Genomic DNA, 23,178 nt, shown 5'->3' on the forward strand with positions numbered 1-23,178 from the left:
ATAATTTGCGATGGCCTTGCATTAGCAGTCACCCACTGTAATATATAACATGGAAGCACTCACCACTTTAAGTTCGTGGATCACTTGTGTTGACAGGGGCTTGTCAGTCTGTGGCACTAAAGTAGAGTTAATTGTAAAACGTCCTTATTCTTTTCAAAATCAAGTTGTACCTATCCTAACAAATGGCCCCGATAGTAGAGCTATGGCTGGACCCAGCACCAGCAATGGAATTGATGCCACTGCAGTGGCTAATGTTGAGGATGAGGAGGAAGAAAGTGCCTCCTCTGGAGTTCTGTCTGTAACCACTTCAGAGGCGGCTCAATTATTTCATTTGAAAGGCTTAAGGAAAAAAAGAGCTTCAGTTCAATGTGGCCAAATTAGAATTTGACAGGATTGAAAGACAGGATAGGGACCACCAGCTGGAGCGTGCCAAGAGTCACACTTCACAAGGTTCTTCCAGGTGAACTGGAGATGGTGGTCTTCACATCCTAGATTTCCAAAAGATCTATGTATGAATACAAGAATGATATAACGGATTGGCTTGTGACTTGAGTATGCATTTGAGGTAGTGGGTGATGCGGATAGAACTGCATGGTTGGTCAGCAGCCTGCCCCATTCTGGCTGAAGTGCCATTATGGAAATGTTGAAGGCTGATAGATTAGACTTTGTAAAATGTACACTCTTATCCTCAAGTTTGGGAATACTCCTGCCCATACGAGAGGAGGTTTAGAAAGTATAAAAAGAAAGTATGACATATGTGACTTCTGTTGCAGATTCCTTGAAAAACGTGCTTGGCTGAGGAGAGGGCTATCAAGTAACCGACTGAGGGTATGATCAATTTGGTCATGCTTGAGCAGATTTTTGCCTCCTGTACCCCAGAGCCTAAGCAACAATTGGCTGACTCAAAGGAGTTAAATTTAAAGTAGCTAGCCATTGCTGCTGACTTGTGGGTGTCAGTGTCCCATAAGGACAAGCCTGCTTCAGGTAAGCAGGAGGAGGGAAAGAAGCAGAAAGAGGGTGGGGGTACAAATAAACCTATGTCCATTAAGTCCCACAAAACATTTATGAAGGGGAAATCGATGAGTCGGTACAGGGTAGTGGGACTAAGCCTCCCAAGCATGCAAGTGATTTCTCTAAGCCTCCCTATGTGTCAAGTTCCAGTGGGACTTATTACACTTGTGGAGCAAGTGACCACAGGAAGGGGGACCCCAAAAGTAAGGGTAAGACCTTGGGGTCCACTCTGCCAGTCGGGCCTTCTCTTAGTATGAGGAGGAAGAGATGTCAGGGGTGTCCTTCCCTTTAGATTGCTTCCCACAGAGGAAGAGTGAAGTTAGACTAGATTCATTAGAAAATAGTGCTGGAGCATTGGCTCCCATCCCAGTCCTAGTCAATTATTTTGAGGATAGCGTTCAGGTAGTAGGTGCAAGTACCTCTACTGCAGCGGACACTGGGCCCAGTCCTACTGATGTAGATTCCTTCATGGTAAACCCACAGGTTCTTGTCAGAGTTCCTGTGGAGGATACTCAGTTGGCTAATAGGGCCTCTCTCAATGTTCCAGTGGCACCTGTCATTCAAGCTGTGAATCGAGGCATGGTCAGGGCATCTGTCAATAGGAGGGGCGCGGTTCCTAGAAGAGTTCCGGGTGAGCCACTCACCAGACCTTTCAAGCACCAGGTCTCAGAATCAGGCAGTCTTAGCCAAGCCTCAGAGAAAGCCTAGGCCTAAGGGCGGGGGGGAGGGGGATGGGGGACCCATAGCTAAAGGGGTCAGAGGGAAGGAGAATATTCCCTGTGTCTTACATACCTGTTGCGGTAGTCTCCATTCAAAGTTTCGAAGAAGGCCCCCTCCGGCCCCCCCACCAGAAGGCCTTGAATATTATGGGCCTCCTCAGCTGCCCGGTATGCAGGGAGGAGAGAGGGGAGTATGGCCCAACAGAAACTGAAACCATCATTGTTGGGCATATGGAGAAGGGAGTAGTTTCTTACCTGTAACTCCATTTCTCCAGTGTTGGTAACTCACGGATTCACATGCTGTAAATATTCCCAGTCAGGCTCGGAAACCCTAGTTACTTTGACTTCCTGTGAAAAAGGTGACACCCGAGTGTCCCATCAACGTCATTGTGGGCGCTTTTGGTACCCACCAATGGGATGTCAAGTGTATAGCTTTGCCAGCAGCTTCCCCTCATTTAACCACTCCAGCTGGAGGATATTCCACATAAGAGGATGTTTGCCCGTCGGGGGCAGGCTGAGTGCGCATATGAATCCACAAAATCTACCAACGCTGGAGAAGAACAAGTTACTTTCTTAACTGGTAACGTTCTTTCGATGGGATGTTCCGATGACGTATTACACATCTATGACGGGTAATCATCACAGCTGTGCTGCTTCGGAACATTTTTCTGCATCCTGCGTCGATACACTGTCCTTGAGGGCCTCCATAGAGCCGACATCACCGGATGTTATAAGTAGGAAGCATGACGCCCATAGCCTCAGTTGTAGTTTTTTCCCCAGAACGTGTGGCACCAATTTTCTGCCAGAATGACTACAGAAAGCCTTGTGGAAACGTAAGCTGCAATCGAATAAGAAATTCTACAGAGTGGCAGGATGGGAGGGTACGATGTGGAATAAGTAGTCGGAACATCCCATCGAAATAAAGTTACCAGGTAAGAAAGTAACTTGTTCTTCTGATGTATTCCACATCTATGACAGACTCCGAAAGCAGTACCAACGTATGGAGGTGGGAAAATAATTTAGAAATTTAGAATGCACAAATTGCAGAATAGAGGACCGCCTTACCAAAAGCCAAGTCTTGCCCATGGATAGAGTCCAGGGAGTAAAAGTATGGACATAGGCCCATGTGGCAGCTTCACAAGTGTTACGAATGGGAACACCCCTCTGCAGAGCAGTTTAGGCAGCCACACCCCTAGTAGAATGGGCCCTCAAGCCTACCGTAAGGTCCTTACCCGCCAGACGGTAGCATTGCGAGATGGTCAAGATAATTCATCTGGACAAGGTCTGCTTAGTAAAAGCTTGACCCAAACGCATTCCAGCGTATTCTACAAAGAGCTGATCATCCACTTCTGACCCGGGACATGTGTGAGATGTAGAAGCTTAACGCTCTCCTACGATCCAAACTATGGAGCATCTCCTCCTCCTTACCAGTATGCGGAGGAGGATAGAACGCCGGAAGAATGACCTGGCTTAAATGAAATTCTGACACAACCTTCGGAAGAAAAGAGGGACGAACCCTAAGGACAATCCTGTCCTTATGGAACCCTGTGAAAGGTGGCTTGGCGGATAGTGTCTACAACTCACTCAGCGAGCGGAAGTAATCGCAACTAAAAATACAGTTTAAGGTCAACAGTCTCAAAGGACAAGAATGTAAAGGCTCAAACGGAGCTCCCATTACGAATTTTAGAACCAGGTTCAAAACCCAACCGGGCACATGGAAAGGTGACGGTGGGAACACAGAGAAATCAAAAAGGAATCTTAAAATAAGAACACTAGACGAGCACTCGAATATGGACAGCGCCACCAGGTAACCTTTAATGATACCCACTTGCAAGCCCTTGTGGGCTAACAAAAGCAAAAAAGACAGGACCACAGGAATGGCACATGAAAAAGGATCCATATTCTTAACCCTTCACCAGTCGCAGAACTTTCTCCAACAGCAACGGTACAGGGACTTTGTTGCAGGCCTTCTGGCCGAAAGCAACACCTCCATCACGTCTTCAGGGAGGTCCCAAACCTTAAACCTCAACCTTTCAGAAGCCAAGCATGAAGGTTGAGGGACTTTACCTCTGGATGGATAACCTGACCCCCCTCCCATGAGAAGCAGATCGTCTCGGTAGGGAAAACGGCGTGGAGCGCAGATGGACAAAGTCGAGAAGGTCTGGGTAGCACGTCCTCCGGGCCCATGCCGAGGCAATGAGGATCATCCGGGAACCGAACCTCCGTAACAACCGCAACACTTGCGGGATAACGGGGACTGGAGGAAACTCGTACAGCAGTGGGAAGGACCACTCCACTATGAACGCGTCTCCTGATGCTCCTCTTGGAGGAAATTCCCGCGAGCAGAACCTTTCGCACTTCCAATTGACACTGGAGGCGAAGAGATCCACTTGAGGGGTCCCCCAAAGGGCGAAGATCTCCAGGAGAATCTCCTGAGCCAACTCCCACTCGTGAGAGATCGCGCTCTGCCTGCTCAGAGCATCCGCCGTCTCGTTTTCATCTCCGGCCAGATGAACTGCCGAGATCGAAATTTCCTGCTGGATGGCCCAGAACCAGAGCTGCATCGCCTCCCTGCACAGAGGAAGTGACCCAGCCCATTTTTGTTGAGGTTGTGCATGGCCACTGTGTTGTCCGTCAGAATCAGGACATTCTTTCCTCGCACAGTCTGCAGAAAAGCCTTCAGGGCAGGGCAAGCCTAACGGCCCTCAGATCCAACAGATTGATATGGAGTCTGGACTCCGACGGAGACCGACGACCGCCAACTGCCAGCTCGTTGGCATGAGCTCCCCATCCCGTGAGAGACGTGTCCGTCACAATCACCTCAGGCCAGGGTAGCCAAAACGGAGCCCCCCTCATCAGATTGCCTTCGACGGCCCACCACAGAAGGTCCTGGGCGACCGAGGGCAGCACCTGAACGGGGTGCGACATCCTGCCGGAGGACTGACCATTGGAGCTTGAGAGCCCATTGCAAAGATCTCATCCGCAACCTGGCCTCTGGCACCAGAAGAATGCAGGATGCCATGAGGTAGAGCAACCTCAAGAACTCGAACGCTGGGAGACTGGGCATGTTGAAACTTGTGCACCATCTGCTGAATGTGGTGAGCCCTCACCTGGGGAGGAAAACACTGCCCCAGGGATGCGTCGAGCACTGCTCCGATGTACTGATTCCACTGAGTTGGCATCAAGTGGGACTTCAAGTTGAGGGAGAAGCCCAGCTTGTGAAGGAGTGGCAGGTGACAGACAGATGATCCAGGACTTGCTCGGGAGAGCGCGCCCTGATCGTTCAGCTAGGGGTAGACGTAAATCCCCCTTTCCTGAGATGCCCTGCCACCACCACCACCATGAGCTTGGTTAAAACCCTCAGGGCGGAGGTCAATCCAAACGGCAGGACCCGAAACTGAAAGTGCGAGCCGCCAACCGCAAACCTCAGCTACTTGTGCTTGGGATGGATCGGCACATGAAAATAAGCGTCCTTGAGGTCGAGAGACACCAACCAGTCCAGAAGTTGAAGGGCCTGGAGGACTTGAGAAAGAGTAATCATCTTGAACTTGTCCTTCCTGAGGAGCTTGTTCAAACCGCGCAAGTCCATGATGGGCCTCAATCCCAGTCTTTCTTTGAAAAAAAAAAAATAAGGGAATACCATCCCTTGTTTCTCTCCGCTACAGGCACCAGTTCTATGGCGCCTTTCTCCAGCAGGGATTGAATTTCCTGCGCAAGGAGTGGATCCAGACTCTTCCAAGCGATTCCTTGGTGGATTGTCGTGAGGCCTCTGCCGGAAAGGAAGACAGTAGCCGTGGGTTATGATCTCCAGAACCCACACATCTGAAGTAATGGCATGCCATTCTACAAGATGCTGCGCCAGCCATCCACCAACTGGAGAAGCATGGGCCTCATGAATGAGCTGAAGCGGCTGCGGCAGTGCCTGAGGGCAAAGAGGCAACTGCGCACGTGGCCTTGGCCCCTCGAGTACCTCGTTTTCCACCTCCGGCACTTCTACGGTTACCCCTTTGACTTGCAGCTCCTCTCGATCTAACGGATGAGTAATAACGAAAAGGAACCTCCCTTCCATTGCTGTCCCCTAGGACGAAAAGACGGAGGTTGGCGAACTGCAGCGCCGAACGACTTTGCTGCAGCTTTGGAGGTCTGCAACCTCTCAAGACTCTCGTCAGCCTTGCTGCCAAAAAGATGTTCACCATCAAAGGGCATGTTGAGGAGCTGGGCTTGCACATCGGGAGCAAAACCAGACTTCCACAACCACGCAAACTTGCGTATTACGGTGCTCGCCGCCATGGACCGGCTGATGCAATCAACCATGTCCAGACCCGACTGAGCGGATTAACACATGGCATCCTTGCCATCCTGCACAATAGCAAGGAAACCATCCCGTTCCTCCCCTTCGGGAATATATTTCTGCCGCTAAGTAAATACAGTTCCACAGGGTGTGCGTGAAACGAGACAAGGCACAAACAGAGTTGGCAGCCTGAAGCGCCATACCCCCAGAAGAAAATACCTTCTTCGCCCAGCCATCAAAACGTTTGTCGTCCCTATCAGGAGGGATGGTAGTGTATGATGCCTGCTTTGCTGGGCCGTAGCTGCCTGCACCACCAAACTCTCCGGAGTAGGGTGCCTGGTCAAGTAGCAGGGGTCGCCACTTGCTGGGCGATATTTCTTCGGCAAGGACTTGCTCACTGCCGGGAGACTCTCCAGAGAAGTCCAAGCCGCAGCCACCCTTCTCTGCAAGGCCATATGGAATGGTAGCACCGGGTCAGTTGGAGGACCTTGGTCCAGGATATCAGTCAGGTCATCCGGCTGAAAATCCCCAAGGGGGGCAGACCACCCCAGGTAATCCATGACCCTCGACATGAGGCACTGGTATGAGGATTCGGCATGCGTGCCAGGCTCCAAACTCCACCTCTGGAGAGGTGCCTAGACCACTGGCGTCGTGCAGCAACTGACAGGTCCTCAAGTGGACTATGACCAGAAACAATGTCATCCGGAACCTCTACAGGAACCTCACCTTGCTCAGACCCCTCATCCACCTTAGAAATATAATCCATAGGCTGGAAGGAGGGTAAAAAAAAAAAAGGCACAAAGACATGTTTAGCCTTGGCCAGCGCCTTCCTGGGGGGTACCACCGTGCTGCGAGGCACCTCCGACAAAGCCACCTCGAAAGGCATTGATGGAATCGGCGTCAACGTCTAGCACGGCGCCGACAGCTTCGACCAGGCCTCGAGGGCAGAGCCCAGAGTGTCTCGACAGCCTGGGCGCCGCTGGTGTCGACGTCTTCCTCAAAGACTTGACAGGTTCTCGCGGTCTTGAGGGCGACGAGGACCGGGACCTGGAACGGGCATGTCTAGAGCGACCAACCTTGTCCGACCGGGACCTCGAAGGCGCCCGGTGGTCGCGACGACTGCTCGAGCCCGAAGGCGGACGAGCGGTGTCTCTAGCACGGCCAGCGTCCTCAGACGGCACAGAGCCCTGCGATTGAAAAAAAATCGCCAACATCTTCCTTCAGAAGGAATCACATTCCTCAGGAGTGGAATGCTTGGTGGGACAAGCAACCTGCTGACGGACGGAATCCTCGGAAGAGGACGGGGGAAGGTGACCTGTGGCGGCGCTTCCTGGAGTGCCTCGAAGAGGCAGAGGAATGGCGGGACCGACTCCCAGACCGAGAACCCCCATACTCATGACGATGTGGAGAGTCGCCCCTCGAATAGTCCTTCGAAAGACCAGTGGAATGCGACTTCCGGGGTTTGGCAACCTTACCGACAGACAGCTTCTTCTTACGCTCCCGCAAGGCCTTCGATGTGAGCGATTGGCAGTCGACAGTCGTCCGTATCATGGTCCTCCCCGAGGCACCAGAGGCAAGCGTTGTGCATATCTGTCATCGACATCTTGGACCCGTACACCCGACACTTCTTAAACCCGGACCGCGGGGTGGGAGAAGCCGAAGACATACAAACTCAACGACGAAACAGGTTCGAAGAACCGAAAGAACAGGATTCAGTAGAATCGAGGCACGCAGATACACGTTCGCGGAAAAAACGGAACTGAGGATACGGGCGTCGTGCGTCCTACTTATAACATCCAGTGACGTCGCCTCGACGCTGAAAGATTTTCCGAAGCAGCACAGCTATGGTGATTACTGTCAGATATGGAATACGTCGGAGGACCCAATCCCCTCGAAAAGATGTCTTAGTACTGCTTGTCCCACCTGGGAATCAGATCTAGAATGGGCATCTAGACAATAGTGTTTTGTAAAAGTGTGTACAGAGCCCCAGGTTGCCGCTTTGCAAATGGACTCGAGAGGAACATTTGCAATGAATGCTATGGATGCCCCAGTGCCTCGAGTAGAATGTGCTCTATTCTTGAAGGGCAGTTCTCTCTTAGCAAGAGAGAAAGAGTGATGCATTGGACAATCCATCTAGATATAGTGGATTTGGAAACTGCATCTCCTTCTCTTCCGGCCACCACTGAGACAAAGAACTGATTAGTCTCTCAGTGGTCTAGTTCCTTCCATATTAAACATAACCGCTCTGAGCACATCAAGTGTGTGTGTGTATGCTCTTTTCTCCAAAGCTTGAGAGTTTTGAAAGAACGTTGGTAGTTTAGGTTGACATGGAATTTTGAAAAGAAATTCGGCGCAAACCTAGGGTGTGTGCTTAGAAACACCTTATATTTGTGAACTGTTACAAAGGGATCTAGTATCGAGAGCGCTTGTAGTTCTCACTCTCCTAATGGAGGTGATAGCTATCACGAAAGCAGTCTTAAGAGTGAGGTACTTAAGGGTTGCTTGATGCATGGGTTCGAAGGGGGAGCCCATTAGCCTTGTTAGTACAACATTCAGGTCCCATCCGAGAGCTGGATTAGATATAGGAGGGTGAATCCTTTTCACTCCCTCCATGAAGGCTTTAATAACTGGAATTTTCCACCATGACACCTTATGTTGAGACGTAGTGTAGGCGGAGAGTGCAGCTAGGTGAACTTTAATAGAATTAAAGACTAAACCTGAGTCCAACAAGTGAGTCAGGTATAGAACAATCTGTGTGGGAGAGCAGTCAACAGGGTTGACGCTCTTTGACTTACACCAGATGACGAACCATTCCCAATTGCTAGACCAGCTGTAACGAGTGTTCGGTTTCCTTGCTTCTGAGAATGTACATTATCTCTGAGGGAGCTGCAAATGACCAAATTCTATGACCTCAGGAGCCAGGCTGCCAAGTTCAGGGTCTGTGGGCATGGGTGCAGCGTTTGGCCCTTGTAGTGTGACAGCATGTAGTACGGGCAGGGTAGTTTCACCGGGGGACACAGTGACATCTCCATCAAATGAGCAAACCAGGGTTGAGACCCTCAGCTGACGAGAGGGAGTCGGGATCTGAACCAGACTCCCTTTCGATCGGCTGAGGGCAACGGAGGCCATCGCCCGTCCATTCCGAACGGCGCTCGCCCATCTTTTAGGACCGACTGACCCATGTTCAACTGCTGTTTACATGGAACCCTTCTCCACTTCGGCTTTCAAAGTTCTCGTTTGAATATTTGCTACCACCAAGATCTGCACCTGCGCGGCTCCACACGAGCCCTCTCCCTGGGCTTCCGTGTGCACCGCAGCAGCCCTCCTACTCGTCGCAGCTTAACCCCTGCGGCTCTCAGCGTCAGCGAAGGCCGGGCGTGGGCCCGACGCTCCAGCGCCATCCTGTTACGCTCACCTGAACCCCACAGGGGCATCGAACAGAACTTGACTGCTACGGACTCCACCAGCGTGACTCTTAGTGCGGTGATGGCTGACTGGACTGGCCCTCTTAGTTTTGTCTGCTTGACCCGTAAGAATAATCTCCTAAAGGTAGGGCAAAGGGAATTAGCCACCAGTGGGCGAGAGGATACACGCACTCAATTGTTCCCCACCGAACACCTTATTCCCTTTCACTGGTCTCACCTTATTGTTTGAAAAGATGAGCTCTCGCAGGGACGCATAGAAAACCAATTACTTCACTGGTCTGAAGGAGAGTTCCAGACAACTGATGACTCCGAGGTAAGTAGCATATAGTTCTTTAGAGTTCAAAGTGTGTTATTCACTCTTGCCCCTCTTTTCTCCCCTTTTGTCTTGTAGCTTGAGCCGAGGGATGATCACCTCATTGGAAGCAGAAGCGCTTAGGTAAGAGTCTATTTCCCAAACTGTCCGGCGAAAAATAATGGTCCAAATGTATTTAACTGACTACCTTCTGTCTCCCTACAGGTGCAGCATAAGAAGAAATGGTGTACAGAAGAAGAATGCCTCAGGCGATGAACTCAAGTATCTTGCGGTGAAAGAAGATTGTCCTTGTTGGCTATTGGCTCACCTTGTTATTTGTTTTGTCTTTTCAGATGCCAGGATTTTGGCGACGGATAAAACATTGTGGTTGTGTTGTCGGTGAACCACTGAATTCCTGATTAGAGAAAGAAAGGATTTTAGAGCCCAGTGCACTGCCTGTAATTCTAGCACATTGATATGGAGGACAGCTTCCTCGTGGGTCTAGAGGCCTTGGACTTGGTGCTTGTCCAAACGAGCACCCCATCCTGCCTAGGAGGGATCAATTACAATGGTAAGAGGATCATTTGGATCCATCAGTGTTATTACTTTCGCAATGTTGCAGGGGTATGTCCATTTCAATGTGTTTGACAGAGCCCAGGATCTGGTTACTTGGTTGACCAGGAACCCCACGATGCCAGAAAGTTTTGCACTGGCCGCATGTGCAGCCAGCAGTGGGGAATAAGCGGCATGAAAGAGGACATGGTCCCAAGGAGACATGTATGCGCGGACCGTGACTAGCTTGTTTGGCATGCAATTAGTTCACTAGCGTTATCAATCTTTTGATTCTTTCCGCTGAAGGTCTGACCTGCAAGAAATTGAGCACCCAGGAACACCAACTCCTTGAGGAAACTGCAGGATTTAGTATAATGTATTGCAAAGCCCAATTGTTGGAGCAGCGTTTCTATTTGGTTGAAAGAAGACAAGGCTTGTTGATGCATTGAACCTCGAACTAGCCGTTTCGGAGGAATGCCGCTACCGGTGCCAGGCACTTGGTGAATATTCTGGGTGCCGATTTCAGGCCGAAAGGTAGTACCCGAAATTAATAATGGCTTTCGCCAACTATGAATCTGAGGTACTTTCAGCGCCTTGTATGCATTGGCACAATGAAGTAGGCATCCTTGAGATCTAAGGCCACGAGGTATTCCTGGGGCTTCACGGCTTTTATGACCTCCTGGAGCGTTACCATTTTGATTTTTTTTTTTTATGTTCTCGTTTAGTTTGTAGATCCAGAATGGGTGCCACTTCGCGTCTGTTTTTTTAACAAAGTACCTGGAGCACACTCCATTTCCTCTTGCTGAGGGAGGAACTCTTGATGGCTCACTTCCTTAGCATTTGACATAACTTGTGCTGTATGGTGCTGGTGAGATAACTTTGTGGGAGTATCAGCATTTGTGAGCGCTTTAACTCCAACAAGTGGCCGTTCTGGATTGAATCTAGCACGCACCCGTCGGTCGTTATTTGTCACTCGTCGCGGTAGGCCACATTTCCCCCACTCGACTGCCCCTGAGGCAGTCATTGCTGCACCTTATTCTGCCTACCTCTGCCACCTGGCAGAGCAGTGTTTTCGTTGCCCTTGATGGTATTCTATTGTGCTGGGAGGATTGATAATTCGGCTTGTAGCCCTGAGAGTAATATCCGGGCCTACCATAGTTCTTGTTGTCTCTGGAGGCTGAGAATCCTGCATTACCAGATGCTCCATTAAAGGAGCAGGATCACCTGCCCTGAAGGGCTGTAAGAGACCTAGCCGTGTCAGAGTCAGTCTTCATGACTTCAAGGGCCTCAACAATTTTGTCCCCAAAAAGATTCCCCCTCCCCCCTTCACATGGCATTTCAATGACTGTTGTACTTCTAGATGAAAATCAGTGCAATGTAGCCCATGCTTTGAGTCTACATAGCCATGCTTGGAGTCTAAGGACTACGCCATTGCCAATCTGCTTGAACCCGGTTTCAGCAAGGTCTACAGCGATGTTGATTGTGATTTGAGGCTTCCTCCCCTTCATGCACCAGCAGCATGGCCTCTTTTCTCTGCTGTTCCGGCAAGTGTTCCAATAAAGGAGCCAGGCTGTACCACATCTCTCGATCATATAGAGCAACAATTGCCAAGGCATTCGCCGCTTTAACCACACACTTACGCTGTGTTCAAGCCTTGCAGCTGCTGAAACAACTGACTCTGGAGCAGGTTGCTATGCATTTCGGTGTAGTATCTGGAGCCTTAAACTTCTACAGCCTACCTTTAACCGCCGGCTCTGTAAAATGATGCTTTATAGCACGGAGGCCCTCCTTCCACACATGATCCAGAATGGGTATGCCAAAGACTACCTTCCGGTGTTACCCCTATGGTCGAAGAGGAAACTATTTTTCCTCTCATCTGGAATTAGACCAAACTCCAAGCATGCCTTAGACATCAGGGAGCAAAACGCCACGAAGTTGTCGGGAGGTAAAGGTTGAGCCGGGATACCCTGCGCCTCTTGGTTAGGATCTTTGTCCCAGATGTCGGCTCTCCGTGGAGACAAGGAGGCAGTGGAACTTGTATCCCTCGGTCAGTGTCCTGGTCTGTATCAAACAATATCCCCCCCCTTGCCCTCTCCTACGTGGGCTGAATGTACGAGGAGGTCTAGGAGGCGTTTGAATCATAGGGAGTATGCCCTGGTCTCTACGGGGATAGGTTGGATCCCTTCGTTGAGGGGTACCTTGAGGTTCTCCATAAGGCTGAATTGTTTGAGCTGGAGGAAGCGGAAGTCTGGCATCAAACCGTCTAACAGACTGCAGTATTTGAAGGACCTGCAGGGAAAGCAGGGATTGTGGGTTTATAAAGGGGGTATTGTGTATGCATATTGCCTATTCCAGTCGGTGTTGATGGCAGAGGTGGTGTCTAAAACCTTTGGGGGCGTGTCTTCTCCAGATGGTCCTTGGATAGGAGGATCAGAAGTTACATCTTCGAGGTCGGATTCAAAGACACCTGGACATTCGTCTGGTGGAGGCTCACAATCTGATGTAATCTCATGCTGCAAAATGTCTTCTGGCATGATAGCTGGGTACTTCATAGGAGATACTCCCAGGGGAGCCTGGTCGTTCTGCATCGTGGCCCCAGTTGGGGTTTTTAAAATACCCTTAGGGGTCAATAGGTTACCTTCCGTCAGCAATTCCAAATCTCTGTTGTAGTGGCCAACGGACGCATAGTCTTTTCTGCAGACGACTTCTTTTTGGTTGTCGTCGAGGTGGTCATCAACAAAGTGGTCATCGTTAGGAGACGAGCCGTAGACCCCAACGAAGATAGCATAGTCTATGCTCCCATTGAAGTAGACTTGGACGACGATTTGACCGCCGACAGGTCGATGACTCGTGGCCGGAGGAGTATCTTCGAGATTCCGAAGAGTAGCGTTTGTTGCCACTCTTCAAAGTAGACTTTCAATGACACAGGAGGATTTCTTAGCCGATTTGGCTCTGTGCTGGTCCGTCGACAGAGGAGATCTCTTGGACGGGTCAGCAGATTTTGACAATGGGTGTAAGCTCTTCTCCCTCGGTTTGTCCGACAGTGATTTTGTCAACAGGCCCTTGTAGGAGTGTTGACCCCAGTATGGGACCTTTCACTACTAGCTGGTGGTTTCTTTACAGGGAAAGAGTGTTTGGCTTCATCATACCCAGACAACGTTTTTGCCTCACCAGTCTTGTTTCTTCACCATTGGCTCCTCAGATCTGGACCTCTGCCGTGACCTCTTGTCAGAGGGAGTGGTTGCTCTTGCACTCTGACAAGCCAACCCCAGACCCCGGATAGGCTCCTTCATTGAGCCAACCGATAAGGCGTTGGTTCCTGTCCTTAAGGGTCTTTTGTGAGTAACCCTGGCAGATGTGACAGCAGTTAGCAGAATTGTTTGGGTAGAGGCATTAAAGACATTCCGTGTGCCTGTCCCCTTCAAACATTTTTTAGGCTGCAAGTGTTGCAATATATTTCGACGTCTGTTGCACCAGATGCTGAAATGTGAAGAAAAAAAGTTCATTTTTGAGAAATGTAATTCTCTCTAAGGAGAGAAACACGAGGAATCCCCAACAGCTCAGAAGACGGTTGAAATCTGAAGGGAAGCTACTGGGGCGGTGCTATACACTCGATGTACCATTGGCGGGTACCAAAAGCACCCACAACAATGTTGATGGGACACTCAAGGCGTCTGTTTTTTTCCATAGGAAAATTACTAAGTTAAAAGTAACCAGGGATTCCCAGCCTGATGACGGGGAATATTCACAGCATGTGAATCCATGAAAGATCCAATGCTGGAGAAAGGCCTGCTTCCAATGGGAGGATTCACCTCCAGATAGGCAAAGGATTCAAAAGGAAGGTGGGTTCCTGCAAAGTAAACTCAAAGCCCACCAGAGAAAACCTTGAGAGGTTGGAGGTTACTCAGGTTATGAGGCCCTTCCTCCTACAGTCGATGTGACATTCCCCTGGTGATGCATCCTAGTGACAGGATATCACCAGTGTGACCGAACACTCATTCTTGCTGGCCCATGATGGGGGTCCCAGAAGAAAACCACTGTCGAAGAGGGAGACAAATTAAATTACTCCCAAGTTCACTTTTAGGAGTGGACTCATTGCTACCAGAGACAAGATCTAATTTGATTAGCCTTTTGGCTCTAGAAACCTGATGCAATGGATGATTGCTGATCAATCCCACAAGTCCTTGTGCCACCCCACAGGAAATGACTGCCAAGTCAGTCATTGACACCCTACTGCATGAGTATCCCAGAGGTAGCTCCTCTGCTGTGCCGAGTAGTAGTCAGACCCAGTGGAGGGATGGTAAAGTGACCTGTCAAGTGTCACTGAGCTGTCATCCTCAGGAGGATGTCATAGAGACGTCAGTGCTCACCTAAGTTTGATTGGAGCCTTAAGTGAGCCCCAAAGAAGGAAGTCGGACCTGCTCTGTAAATCCCAGGACACGTGTGGGTGGACTGGGCCTTGCCATGTTTCACAGCTTGGCAAGGTAAACTATTCAAGGCTTTAGTGGACCTGGGCACGTTGCCATAAGTGTCCCAAGAATAGAGTGAAGGATTCCCCTCTTGAGAGATCGAATAGGAGCCCTACTTATGGCTATAGAGTGGGAGCCAGAGAAATCTGTGCGTCTCCCTGCCCTGTGCCAAAGCAGCACTTCTAAGGGCTTCAGTGAGGGTGATCTAGTGTCTCCTCACCTGACCCTATATCGGCAGGGTGAGCTGGAGATTTTGCTGAGGCAGTATCCCTGGTTGTCACAGACGTCCCTTATCAAAGATTGGTGTAAAACAGACTGTAATCTGTGATTGAGCAAACCCATCAACGTTAGGTATTGTGACAACTCACAACAAAGAAGTTGTTCTGACAGTGGGTGCAAGATCCACCCTGTGTTGGAACAAGGATTTTGAGCCCTCTAGATGTCAGGAGTCCCGTTCTATGAAAACACACAGGTAAAGCCAGTTTGGGATTCTGTATAGACACTAGAGCTCTGTATTCTGTCCACAAGACAGATACACTCTCCACCAAGAGGCGACAACTGGGTGGCTCAGCTATGTACTGAGAAGTACAGTAGCAGTTTTGATCTATGCAAGGTATGGAAACATATCCCTGTCAGTATATGTGAAGGAGGAGACAGCTGTTTCGGCCTTTCAGTTCAGTGTATGGACTTCTGAATTGGTGGCTGCAACTGACCCCTGGCAAAGAAGTTTAGGCCCTGTTCTGAATGGGGAAAAAGGATCTCCCCACTCAATGCCTGGATGACATGGGAGATTCAACCCCTACTTGTAAGGGAATGGGAATGACTCGAGACTGGGTGTCAGGGCCCTTCATCAGGCCAACTTGTTCTGGTGCCAACCAAGTATCAAACTGAACAAGAATCATTGGCCTTCCTTCCATATAACATTGATGTAGATGGCTGCAAGATGCAACCTCTCGTCAGTGAAATACATACTGTACAGAACTGGGCAACCCCCACTACCCAAGCCCAAGTGAGGTCTTTCCTGGGCCTCATTGGGAAACAGGTGCAAGCCGGCAGCCTACAGCAAGATTGCTGTCCCTCCGACTGCCCTCACTACTTCAGGGTCCAGAAGAACTCCTTAGGTCCCCTTGAAGTGTGAGAAGGCCTTCACTGGCCTGAAAGAATCCTTCGTTCAGGCCCCTGGGTTAAGGGCACCTGATTGGGAGAGACTGTTCATAGTGCAGGCAGATGCCTAGGACACTGGGATAGTTGGAAAACGTTCACTGCTTACTGACAAAGGCGAGGAACATCTATGTCTAATCAGCCACCAGTTTAGGAGTGGAGCACTCAGGTGGCCCCAGGTGGAGAAGAGCTGCTTTTCCATTGTATGGTGTCTTAGGAAGTGGAGGTCCTACCTCCATGGGACTCACTTCACTGTGTATGATCACCTTAAACCTTTGAAGTGGTTGATAAATGTGAAGGGGGAATCCAAAGTGGCTCAGGTGGTTCATGAGTCTGCATGCCTTGAACTTCACTGTTAGGCCTAGGCCAGATCCCGCTGATGGGCTGTCTGACAGGGATAGCCAACTGGAATAGAGGATCCATCCAGGGGTGGATTAATTCCCCCTGGTCCCTTACTCTGGGGTATTGGTGGTGGGTCAGAGGGGTGAAGGAAGTGTGTTAGGAAAGAGGTCTCTTTACTGCACCTTTCCTTCCATCTTTATGGAACCCACAACATTTTGCTTTTATTTTTTATACTGCCCTGCTCTTTATGCAGTGGCTTTTGCTCATCTGTTATGGGGAAACACGTCCATCAGGCTGTCGGTACTGTGAAACATTGCTTCACTTAAGTCGCATTACTACTTTTGGTTACTTTGCATCACTTGTGGTAACTTAGTGTACAAAGCAGCTTACACTGCAGTACACTTCATTTTGCCCTAGACCACTACTCAGGATTTTTTGGTTACTCTAGATGCGCTCAAAGTATAAGCTGGTGGCAGTAGTTATTTTCCCCCCATTGTTTGGGACTTCGTTTTAGCCTTAGTGCTTTTGGCTACTAAATGTGGCTAGTGTCCAAACATGGCCGTGCCACATGGTTTTTCACTTGTCCTTTGGCCATCGTCTTTTAGCCTTCTTCCTGGCCTGGGAGGTCAGGAAACGTCCTTATGACTTCCAGTGCCCAGGAAAGCAGAAGCTTTTGGGGGGTTACTGGAGGGCTGTGTGCGTTTGCTGGCAGAATGTGGGACGGTCTGGTCCTAATACACAAACTGGTTTGTGTGTCTGAGTGTTATGCATGAGTTACTGCCAGTAATCCTGATAGGACCACTGCTAAGAGCCTGGGGTGCTAGTCCGACTATTGGAGTTTCAGCTCTTACCTGACTTATAAGAAAGGGACCCCCCTGCACCTACTGTTCCGAAATCTTGGAGAAACCTGAAGGAGCCAAGACTTCTATCCAGCTGTGAGACCTGCGAAGAAACTGGAGACCTGTTGGAAGGAGGCCTGGTTACCAACTTCTATTGCTGTCCTGGAGGAGCCCAGTCTTTTTGAAGATATTTAGCAGTCCTGCGAATGATCTGCGACCCTGGGAGTGGAGGGAACATTCGAGACATCTGCTCAGTACCCTGCAAAGAGCAGCCTTCAGGGGTGTCCTGGGACTGTATTGTGGCTGACCAGCTCCGTTTGGGCTACGGTGCAGCCTACGTCGCCGTTCAGAGTTTCAACCTGGAATTTTGGGGATCCTCAGCTTGCTCTACAAGACCCACCTCTGCGGATTTTCAGAGTCCTACCATCAATGGAACCAGAGATGGAGGGGACGCCTGACTGTGGCAGTAGAGTCTCCTTGGATCGCCGTGCTGCAGTGACCGTCTGAAACTACTTACCTGCGTTGAGGCCAGTCCCGAGAGGGGTGCTGCATCATTTTCTACTAAGTTCTTCACTCAAGGGTCCTTGCACCAGCCAAAGACACCAACTGGAGAGCTGCTAGAACCTGCAACCCCTGTGAATCAAGGGCTGAGGCGGACAGCGGCAAAAGAGAGTTCGGACATTCTCCTATCGACCTGCCAAGTCTTGGGAAGAATCGACCTACCCTTAAACTCCCATTATGAGACTATGGGCTTATAAGCTTATAATAAACTTTATTCTAACAATATCGGCTTTGACGTTGCTTGCTCGCGCAAGACTTCTGAAAGTTGGGGTTACTTCGGTTAGCTAGTTTAACTTGCACTCTGACAATTAGAACCCTTCATCACTGGACCCCAGAGACCCTACCTGCAGTTTTTCCTGCCTCACAAAATCTGTGGAAGTTTACCTGAACTATTGGCAAAAGGCCCCAGACAACGCAAGGCTGGACATTTTAAGATGGGAATCATTCTGTGCATAATATAACCTTACAATGACAGGAGTTTTTGATGACTATTATGGCCTCTGATAAACAAATGTATATATGTAATCTATTTTTCTAGAGTTGAATGGTAACTACCTGCCTGTAGTCGTTTTTTTCTAGTGTTTGGCCAATAAACGATAATTGTATGTTTCTACATCCTGTCTAAGTGTGATCTGTGATTCCCTTTGTGTGAACTCATTGTGGACCCTTTACAAGCTCACCACCTCAGAAGAACTTAGCCTAGATCGCCTGCCACTGCTACCTGAACTGGTTTGGCTACAGCTCCACAGAGTTGTCCCTGTCACAATATAGGTTGGCCTTCTATACATCTGTCCACATAGTCACAACAATGCGAAGCTTAAGGGAGGCCCGAATGTTTCAGCATATTAGAATCTAATCCTGTTTCTGGCTTGAGATTTGGGCCCAAGGATTGAAATAGCCTCACATGTTGGCAGACAAAAAAATAAAATCAAGGTTTTGTGCAGTTCTGCCGAAACAGTAGCCAAGTTATTAGCCTCTCAAAAACTATATTCCGTGGGGTGGGTGAAGAGTAACTCACAAGGACTAGTTGCTATCCTGAACTACAGATCAATATACATAAATACACAGAACAATTCGTTTTTTTAATTCTATGCATTAGTTATATTTATTTTATTATAAATTCTTATAGAGTGCTACATGCCCAGAGGCCTCAGAGCACACAGATAGACAAAACAAACGAACACAAAGACCGAGATAGCATCATCAGAGGGATATGATATGGTATTTGTAACGCGCCTATACACAAGTGTTTCAAGGCGCGACGAGGCAGGGAGGTGGAACAAAGGGAAGACAGACAACAATCCTACTAGGCCTGGTGTCATTCAGATCGCGCAAGTGCATGGGTAGAGGGGAAGGGAAAAGTGCAAGGGGAAAGGGAAGAGGGGAAAGTGCAGTACAGGGGTAGTAGAATAACACAATAAATAAGGGCCAGCTGGTGGCAAGTGCAAGGTAAGTGCAGACACGTGCTGGGAAGGGGGGCTGTAGGGATACAGAGACAGTCCCGCAGTGCAGGGGTTTCCAGGGAGGCAGTGCAAGGAGAGAGTGGCAGGGCCAGGGACCGAGATCGGCGAGAGTGGGCCAGTTGCAGATACATTGCAATTTCAGTCAGGAATTTAGCAGGGGACAGGGGGAGAGAAAGCAGAAGCAAAGAGGAAGGTTTTGAGGTGCTTGCAGAACCGGAGATGGTTCTCCTCAAGCTTCAGGGAGGCAGGAAGGCTGTTCCAGAGGGAGGCCCCTGCCGTGGAGAGATCTCTACCCCCAACTTGTTGCTTGGAGAAGCGGCCGACCCTGAGGGAGTTGGAGGCGGATGAGCGAAGAGCTCGAGAAGGAAGATATCTAGGAAGAGAGTTGAATGTATTTTGGCCCCAGAAGGCCTCGTGTACAATGCAGAGGGTTTTGAACTTAATCCTCACAGCCACTGGGAGCCAGTGTAGAGATTTCAGTCCTGGAGAGATACGGTCCCTGGGCTTGAGGCCAAGGACAAGTCTCCCAGTCCTGTTCTGGATGAGTTGCAGAGAGTAGAGGCAGGAAGATTTAGATAGAGGCTGTTACAGTAGTCCAGTTTAGAGAGAACCAGGGCTCTGGAGACAGTGAGCTTCTGGGGGAAGGAGAGGAAAGGAAGAATACCTCCGAGGAGGTGCAGCTGGTAGTGTGACTTCTTAGAGACGTCAGAAATGTGAGGAGATAATGAGAGTGTGGAGTCGAAGATGACCCTGAGGTTTTTTGCCTTGCAGGTAGGAGCAGGAAGAGGGCCTAGAGAGGCCGGCCAGAGAGCTGCAGGGAAGGAGGGAGTGGGTGTGCCGATGAGTAGAATCTCAGTATTGCTGGCATTAAGGCAGAGGTCATTGGCGGCACACCATTCCTGGATAGCAGACAGTCGGAGATGAGGGAAGGAGAGGAGGCGGCTGAGGGTAGCCTGAAAATGAGCTGGGCATCATCCGAATAGCACTGAAAGTTGGGGCAAAGAGCAGCGATGCGGTGGGCAAGGAGTGCCAGATACTGGTTGAACAGCCAGGGAGAGATTAGATCCATGGGGGACACCACAGGTAGAGAAAAAGATGTCAAGATTGGAAAAGAGTCAAGGTTGGAGAGCAAGTCTTCACGGGTGTTCAGGAGAGGAGTTTCTGTGCTTCTGGCAGCTCTGAAGCCAGACTGATGGTCATGAAGGCTACCAACAGATTCAGCATGGAGATTAAGCTGGGAGATGGCCAGTTTCTCCAGGAGCCTGCCCTGGAAGGGAGTGATGGAGATTGGGCGATAGTTAGCCGGGCAGGAGGGGTCAGAAGAGGGTTTCTTAAGAGGGTGCACAAGGGAGTGCTTAAGGGGGGAGGGGAAGACTCCAGAGGCGAAGGAGTGATTGCAGAAGTCAGCCAGGGAGTCGATGTGGTCCTTGATAGTTTGGGGAACAGGGGTGAACCTGTTTTGACAAGACTTTCATAGATCGGACTTGTCTGGAAACCTCGTCGGCAGAAAAAAGGGGAAAGGCAGAGAAGGAGGGAGGGGTGGCTGCAGAAGGGCCAGAGGAAGAACAGGGATCTCTGTGGTATCAAATTGAGTATATCAAAAGTTCAAACAGGAAGGTAGAACAGCAAAGTTAAAAGCCTTAAATTTCACTAAGGTGGTGCAGGATCTCAAGGCAATGGGTATAGCATTCCACTCTTGGGAAGCTTGTACATCAAAGCTAGTATCGTTGAAGGTTCAGCTTAAAACAGGGTTGATGAAGAGCTTGAGAGGTGATAGAGTGAAGTGTTTAACATTTTGCTGGAGAGCTATCCCATCAATGAGGGATTGAGGAGCAGCGAATTCAGGCATTTAAAAGTCAAAAGCAAGAATCTTGCGCCAGATTCTGTTTCGCCGGCAGCCAATTTAGTTTTCGCCTAAATTCTGAGACATGGTTTTAGTTTTACTTGGTACATAAAATGCATTCAGTACATGCTACACACATTAAAGTATGCAAAGTGTGCGGTGCACAATTACCAATACTACATGCAAATTTAACTACATAAGGTATTTATCTCCCTTAAGTATCTACTGTGAAATATGCCTTTAGTCTGTCTGTTCTACAGTTGGAAAGGTTTCGTCCAGTGAAGCGTAATTTTACAATGCAGAAGGATAACTCCCACAGAGATTTACGAGTTTCTCGGAACTCCTGTGGTTAAGGCCTCTGAAAAGCGAACCTAAAAGTGAAATTAATTTTCATTAAAGACTTTAAGCCCAACTGCTCAACTACGCAGAGCATTTGGTCAAGATTCAGGAGGAGGTACTTTTGGTACAGTTAACAAAAGCAAAGTTGGCTAACCAACTCCACAAAAGTAACTACATTAACACAGGCAATGTATACATACAATCCATGCACTGGTAAGTAAAGTCACAATAGAACACCAGTTTGTGGACACCAATATTGGTGACCAATCAGTGTCACTACCCTGTTCAGTGCACAAGGTAGCTGAGCTGTTACAAGCATTGGCAATGCTAACAGTTTGGGCTTTTGTGTCGGCATGGGAAAGGCATTCGTCTGGCACCTCCACAGTGGTATTAACTGCCCATAGATTGTAGCAGGTGCAAAATGGTGCAAGTACCCGGGCATCTAATAGCAATTCCAGGCCAATGCCTCATCTACTACACAAACCAATACTGGTGACTTTGTCAATGCTCGTTTATAACAGGGCTTCAGTGAAAGACATTTATATAGCTTATAAATAGACCGGCTGAAGGCAGACCTGATTAAGACATGTTTATTACACCAGTAGTGCACTAACAGCTCCATTTATATCATTAACTCTCAAGACTGCAGGCACTTACGGCTTGATTGAATTCAGAGTTCCCATGGAGCGGTGTTTGGGGCAGGAACTGGGTGGGAATGGCCATAGGAATTAGCATAGCAGGCAACAGGCAGTGAGTGGGTGGGTGAGAATGGCCATAGGAATTAGCATAGCAGGCAACAGGCAGTGAGTAGGCAAATATCCAAACACCTTGTGTCCCTCCTCCTATGCTATTTCTCCCTACCTGCAGTTCAATGTAATAGTTTGGGCTTAGGTAGGCCGTAAGAGCCACTTCATAACCCAAGCTAAAAATGGAAAAGGGAAAGTGCCCCTGCTGCACTGAAGGTGATGGTTTTCCTCTTTTACAGTGTAGAAGCAAAGTGAGACATTCCCTGCCCTTGCAGCCAGATACTGACCAGTGCACCCACAAACTAAAAAAAAAGAGAAGCAGAAATCATTCTGCAAATCAGTCAGGATCCAGACTGAAAGCAGGTATTTGCATAGCGCCTACTGCCACCGGTATTGCCTTGAAGCGCTGCGAGGTTGAACACCCTTCTGAAGGCCGTAGTCAAGAGGATTGAGAAGTGATGGACAGTTGTAAAGATATGCTGGGGACCCCACTGAAGTCAAGTTGCACACAAATCTCCCAAAACGCTTGTAGAGGCACTGAAAAGCAACGCATGGCCTATTCCATTGGTTTTTAAATTAAAACATTGCCACTTAATGCGTTATACTAAATGCTCATATTATATGGTTGAAAGATCCAACCCCCACCCGTCCAAAAAAAAAAACCTAGGTAGGGATTTCCGAACTAGGTTAACCACATGTGCGAACTGAAGACATTGACGCCCTTGCATTGATGGGCCATTTACCAAATCATGTATGCAATGAAACCCTGTTCACTGACACTGCATTCATGGACATGCACTTCCCGAGACCTGCATGAGCGAGCTGCGGCAAGTGTCTGCATGGTTAGGAATTGTTGGTGGTAGGACGGCGGGTAGATTAGGTTGGGCACAAGGGATGGAGTGGCACTGAATGTTTATTGCTCTTCAGAGCACAGATTATGGCATCCCGTAGGATAGGGTCTCCAGTATTCACAGGGGAAGAAACCCAATGCTGTGCTCCTTCTGGCTGAATGTTCAAAACACTGTTTTTGGGCAGTGCCTAGAATGTCATGGCGCTGCTCACTGTATGCCTCCTGGACACTAAACGGCAATGCTGTTTTCCCCTTAAAATTAACCATGGCAGAGT

The 23,178-nt window shown here is 49.2% G+C and overlaps 1 protein-coding gene across 4 annotated transcripts in view; it reads right to left on the bottom strand.

Moving 5' to 3' along the window:
• Positions 1–23,178, bottom strand: part of TPM3 (tropomyosin 3) — a 322,771-nt gene that overhangs the window by 24,173 nt on the left and 275,420 nt on the right. The gene's annotated exons all lie outside the window — the stretch shown is intronic.

Source organism: Ambystoma mexicanum, chromosome 1p (assembly GCF_040938575.1).
Source record: "Ambystoma mexicanum isolate Mex_15411 chromosome 1p, UKY_AmexF1_1, whole genome shotgun sequence".
Classification (NCBI taxonomy): Eukaryota; Metazoa; Chordata; class Amphibia; order Caudata; family Ambystomatidae; genus Ambystoma; species Ambystoma mexicanum.